Genomic DNA, 7,126 nt, shown 5'->3' on the forward strand with positions numbered 1-7,126 from the left:
AATAGCTTGATATAAAATTATATGAGGATATGGTTAATATTGTAAAACTCATGTTAATCCACAAACTATCAGTATCAATACATTGAATACATTGTAAAGACCAATTCATGTTCGATTATTTCACATCCTGACGTGGAACTTATCGCTTAGGTCAATATTCTAATTTGTATGGCAGTATTAGATTATCACGTGGTCCTAACAGAATAATTCAGTAATTAATTCCTGCTGCGACGACTTTCAAAACTTAACGAGTACCTAATAAAACAAAAAAAATATATTTTAATCATGTACAATAATTCAATAATTAATTCAATCCTTACTTCTCATTCCCAAAAATACAACATTTGTCCAACTTGCGCAAGTTAACACAACGTTCACGGTTCGTTTTTAGTTGATTTTCAATTATGAATAAATTAAACCAGATGCAATTTCTAAATTTTAATCAAATCAATCAAGTCAGTCTCTTTAATATTTAATAATAGTACAAATTTTGTCGTACAGTTTTTATATTTTTAATTTCTTCTCGGCCTTTTTAAACACGTCATATAGTGCTATAAAACAACAGTATTATTCTATTAGAAACCAAACTTAATTGTTATTTTTCTTCAAGTTCAATGAAGAGGATAAATAAAGAGAACATGACAAGGTTGATCCCAAAATAATTAATTGAGTTGCTAAGGATTATGTGAACGGAGACAGAACACTGGTGACAAAGCAAACGACAAACGGAAAAGGTCAAAAAGGAAACAGACAAACAAAAGATTTTGTTAGGGAGGACCGGATAAGCATCATGTACGGTAAAAAGGGTAAAAGAAATTTAGTCGGTACAGTTATCGACGGATTTCATCGGGAATTTCTCGGACATCTACGTCTCTCTCTCTATATATATAATAACTGAATTTAAATTAAAAGATAATTTTTAATTTATAGATAAAGTTTTTAAATTTAAATTAAAATAAAAAATAAATTTATCTTTGGGTATCATACTTAATTCGGTTAATTATCATATGCAATCATGTTAGGAACTTTTGTTATCTTTTCTAATTATTTAAATACTAATTCGCCTCTGACAAAATAATAATAATAATAAAATTACTCCATATAACTATAAAACTCTTTCACATCTAAAATAATATAATTAAATTTCTTTAAAATACTATAGCTAGATTTGAATACAGGGAATTTCTTTTAAAATAAATATAATATATAGGATACATGTCTATGTTTATCCAGATAACAAAAAAGAGTTTAGAAATCAAATAAAAGTTTACTTACATATATAATGAAGTAAACTTACATGACGAAGAAAGAAACATCACAAAAATCAGTCAATATTAAAAAAAGTTATTTTTTTCTTTTTGAAGAATGTTTGTTTGACGAGTCAATTTGTATAAATGGACATCAAATAAATAACAAAACTTTGGCTATACAATTATTATCATTAATTTCAATTTAGCACCTTCTAAGAATTGAAGGATATAAGCTGAAATCTCTTCATTAAGTTGCAACCAAACCAACATTGCAAGGGTATAATACTTTTTTCGTTGAAGAATATTAGTTGTGAATTATTAGATTATATGAAAGATTTTTTTTTTCTCGAATTTCAACAAGAGGGATATTAGTTTCTAATTGATAGTTTCTATATCGATTTTCAAGTGTAACAAAATGTATATTTTTAAAAAATAAAATTGGTATGGCGTGATTTTTTTTTAAATATAAATAAATTATTTCAAAATGGGATTATTTTTTAAAATATAATATAATTTTAAAAATAAAAGGATAAGATATTTTTGAATTTTAGTAGAGAGTTTTTAAAATTATTATAATAGAAGTCATATCATGGATAAAATCAAGTAACCAAGATCTTATGGAATATTTACATAAAAATCTGGCCAGATTTATATTTTACTTTTTATAGCTGATATGCATAGATGATAAACGGACAACACGTGATTATACATATATTACATATGAATTATATATAAATTACATATCCTTCAATTTTTTAAATAGTTGGGTGAGCACCTATTTAGGTTGATTAAATAAAGCAAAAAAAAAAATATGAAAGAATTTCAACCAAAGACTAAAAATATAAATAAATTTCTTATGTAGACAATTTCTATTATAACTCATCCTTTTATAGTGAAATAAATTAATTTTTGTAACAAAACAAAACCAGAAAAACATAAAAAATAAGATAAAAGCAAAAAATAAATTTGAAATAAATAGATGGGAAATATAAAAACCAGAAATAAGAGATGACAACGAATTTCTTCTTCTGCTTCATCTTTGTTGAGTATATAAATTTTGGAAGTTGATCTCATCGATTTCAAATATATATTTTTTTCAACTCAAATACATAGATTATAAGATAAGAATTTTTTAATTTACATTGTGTGTCATTTTTCAAAAATCACTATTAGTAACAAACTGATATGATATTCAAACTGAATTTAAATGCAATTTGAATAATTTGCATTGAGGTTAAGCCAAGTATGGTATCGAGAAAAGAATAAAATTACCACATACTATTGGCATTGTGGTTAAGCCAAATGGCAAGCTAATAAATGACAATAATATATGGTAGCTTTCGTCTATATTTGGCTATGTTAGTATATATATATATATATATATATATATATATATATATATATATATATATATATATATATATACACACACACACACACACACACACACACACACTATTACTCTCTCTCTCTTTATCTATAAAATTGTATTATTAATGTTTTTCAAAATTATGAACTGATATTACCCTTTTTTTTTATGATTTAATATTCACTTTGTTCATCTCTTCTTCCCAATTATTTAAAAGATCAGGTCTGAATCAATCTTTTTCTTAACATCTCTTTCTTTAACCACACCCTGGCCATAGTTAAATTTATTTGCCCTTTAAGCGCCCTTGTTGCAATATCTGGACTTATAGGCTTTTTAACTAGTTTCTCCTAGGAATTTACAGGTTAATCCATTAGAGTTATTAAGAAACTGAGAAGATAGCCATATACTTAGAGTGATTTTATAAATATTTATAAAATATGAAATATAGACATGATAAGAAATATAGACATAATATAAATAACTTAATAAGGGTAATAAACAATCATAATTTATTAAACAGTAACTTACATGATTATAGGAGAGAGAATTCCCTTTTGGTGAACCCGAAAGAGTTTTACTGGATTTGAAAATAAACACTTGCACACCGGAACATAAGATTTATTTATCTTACAGACTTAGCATAGGAGCTAACATAGCATACATATAGAAATATTTTACAAAGAGGGGTTTGAGAGAGGTTGTGGATGATGAACGGTTGAAAGAAAAGAGGGGCTTGTGTTTTTTCTTCTGATTGCTTCTCTTCGTTCTATCTTCTTTCTTCAGTCTCTCCTCCTTTTATAGCTGAAAACTTTGTGCGGATTTAAAAACGGACTCTAAATGCTTTTAGAATTTTTCTTTTCAGCCTTGTCGGGTACTTCTTTTTGGCCCCATCGTCACATGGCTTGAACAGAAATGATTCTCTTTTTGCAATTATTTTCTTCACTCGCTGATTATTTTCAAAGTTTGTTGCAAGTCTCTTTCAGCTTTGTTGCAAGTCAAGTCTTCTTCAGCTATTTTCAGTCTTATTTTTCACATGTTTCTGTATTACTTACTTTATGTCATTTATCTTTTTGCTAGTTGTATTATGGTACTCTTATATCAGATAACACTTCTTGTATTTTTATGTGTCAAGATTGTGTGGTACTACTGAATCAAAGCTCATCTCTGAATCTTCGTTTGGGTCTTGCGCATCTTCATAATAGTTTTCGTCTTCGTAATTACCATCTTCTCCTGCTCTTTGGGACATTTCTGGACTATGACTTGGACTGTTTCTTTCTGGGCTAGGATTTTTAATAATATGTTTGTCTTGCTTATCTTTGTCTTGAAAAAACTTCTCCAATGTTTGTTTAACAATAATTTCTATTTTTTTTTATTTTTTTTCCTTTTTGGAAGCTATTCCTTTTTGTCACGACCCAAAATCTGACTAGTCGTGATGACACCTAACCAAACCCGTTAGGTAAGCCAATTACCAAATATCCCATTCCAATAATAATTATTAAAGTAATTAAAGTAAATAAAAGTCTTAATCTTATACAATCCCCAAGAACTGGTAGTACAAATCGGGAGCTTCTAACAATAGAGTATACAAAGCGGAAATGAAATAAATACATAGTCTGTTTGAATAATACATAAACAGAGCTTTTATAAATCTAAGGCTACCCTCAACAAGAGGCAGCTACAACAGGAATGCGGGTACATCTTCAAATCCCGCAACCATCGATCATAGCAACAACATCAACCAAAATCTGCACGCAATGTGCAGAAGTGTAGTATCAGTACAACCGACCCCATGTACTGAGTAAGTAACAAACATAGTCATAGGATTAAAGTAGTGAGAGCTTCTACCAAGGGCGGGTCCATAACCAATAGTCCACAACAGTCCATAACAACATAAAGCAAATAATACCAGAAATAACTCAGAGATAAAATGCTCATCCAAATCATGATTTTAAAAATAATGATAGTTCTTCCTTTCAAATAAATCAGTGAAAACCCAAATCGTTTGCCGAAGTTGCAAAAAATATGAATAGTTTGAAAACAATAATTTCTCCCAAAATCTTTTCAATAATAAATAAGATGTTTCATTTTCCTTCCGGATAACCCGTATAAAACAAATGCATCACTATGCCCATCTGTAAAAATGTGTGAGAAATCATGAATGATGTGATGTTGTACAGCATGAGGAAAATACATCTCTATGCATGTATGTCATATGTGCATGCTAATGCGATACAACTCAGTGATAAAATTATAAACAGCCCTCGGGCAGAACATCACTCATATACAGCCCCTCGGGCAAACCTCACAGTCACTCGTACCACTCGGGCAAACCTCACAGTCACTCTTGCCACTCGGGCATACCTAACAAACACTCATGCCTCCCAGTCACTCAGCACTCGGCACTCGGCACTCGCACTCAATAGGTACCTGCGCTCACTAGGGGTGTGTACAGACTCCGGGGGGCTCTTATAGCCCAAGCGCTATAATCTGCACGGACAACTCACGTGCTGTACGAACAACTCATGTGCTATAATATCCTATCAGAATCCGCACGGACAACTCACGTGCCATAATAAGTCAATAAGGCCTGCTGCAGGCGGGCAGCCCCGATCCATATAATAGTAATAATATATATAAAGCCAACATGGCCTGCTGCGGCGTGCAACCCGATCCTAAAATATCCTAACAATCAGGCCCTCGGCCTCCCTCAGTCATCAATCTCTCCAGTCTCTCTCTCATGGGCTCACAATGTCATGAGAATAGCCCAAAAATGATGATATGATGCATCAATAAATAACAACAGAGACTGAGATATGATATGCAATGAAATGAACATGACTGAGTATGGCTTTTCAATTTAAACAAATAATTCACAGCAATATGACCTCTGTGGGTCCCAATAATACTGGCACATAGCCTCAACATGATTTTTAATATACTTTTTAGCTTAATTTCTTTAACTCATAAAATCGCATGGAAAATGCCAAGATTATTTAACTACAAAATTTCACAGAAATAATTATGTCACAATTTCTATAGTGCACGCCCACACGCCCGTCACCTAACATGTGCGTCACCTCCCAACAATTCACGAAATACATATATTCAGGGTTCATACCCTCAACTCCAAGATTAGAAGAGTTACTTACCTCGAACAAGCAAAATCCAATGTCGAGCAAGCTGAGCAACGCTCCAGAAATTCCATTCTGCGTGTATCAACTTCCAAACGGCTCGAATCTAGTCACAATTAATTTGATTCAGCCCACAAAAATTATAGGAATTAATTCCATATCAAAATACTAATATTTTTCAAAAATCCGAAATTACGCCCCAAAAATTACCTGTGGGGCCCACGTCTCAGAATCCGATAAAAGTTATAAAATTCAGAAGCCCATTCAACCACGAGTCTAACCATACTAATTTTACCAAAATTCGATCTCAACTCGACCTCCAAATCTTCAAATCTTATTTTCAAATCCCTAAGTTCAAACCCCCAATTTACACCTCAAAAATATGTAATCTAGTCGGATTAGTCGATGATAATTCAATATTATGGAGTAGAAATGATCACAAGTGACTTACCTCAAGTTTTCCTTGAATTCTCTCTCAAAATCACCCCAAAAACTGTGCTTGAAGGCCCAAAAATGGCAAAAACTCGGAACCCCTATGTTTTTAACATTCTGTCCAGAATTTTCGCACCCGCGGTGATTTCTTCGCACCTGCGGTCTTAGCACCCGCGATGATTTCTTCGCGCCTGCGGTCTTCGCACCCGCGATGATTTCCTCGCGCCTGCGATCTTCGCACCCGCGGTCTTCGCACCTGCGACGACTGTTTTTGCACCCGTGGTGCCTGGACAGCCCATGCATTTTTGCTTCTGCGAATCATTCCTCGCATCTGCGAGCTCGCACCTGCGGCCCTTTTTCGCGCAGGTGCGATCACACTAGCAGCCCAACTGCTTCAGCTCCTCCGGCAAATCTAAATTCGATCCGTTAAGCATCCAAAACTCACCCGAGGCCCTCGAGACCCCGTCCGAACATACCAACAAGTTTCATAACATAACACGGACTTACTCGAGGCCTCAAATCATATCAAACAACATCAAAACGATGAATCGCACCTCAAATTAAAATCTATGAACTTTGAACTTTCAAATTCTATATCTTGTACCGAAACATATCAAATCAATCCGGAATAACTTCAAATTTTGCACACAAGTTATAAATAACATAACGAAGCTATTCAAATTTTCAGAATCAGATTTCGACCTCGATATCAAAAAGTCAACCCCCGGTCAAACATCCCAAAATTAAATTTTCGGTATTTCAAGCCTAATTCCACTACGGACATCCAAATAATTTTTCGGACACGCTCCTAAGTCCGAAATCACCATACGGAGCTATTGGAATCATCAAAATTAAATTTCGAGGTCGTTTACTCATAAGTCAATATTCGGTCAACTATTTCAACTTAAGCTTCCAACATGAAAATTCATCCTTCCAAGCTAATT

The sequence above is a fragment of the Nicotiana tomentosiformis genome, chromosome 3, assembly GCF_000390325.3.
Source record: "Nicotiana tomentosiformis chromosome 3, ASM39032v3, whole genome shotgun sequence".
In the NCBI taxonomy this organism is placed as follows: Eukaryota; Viridiplantae; Streptophyta; class Magnoliopsida; order Solanales; family Solanaceae; genus Nicotiana; species Nicotiana tomentosiformis.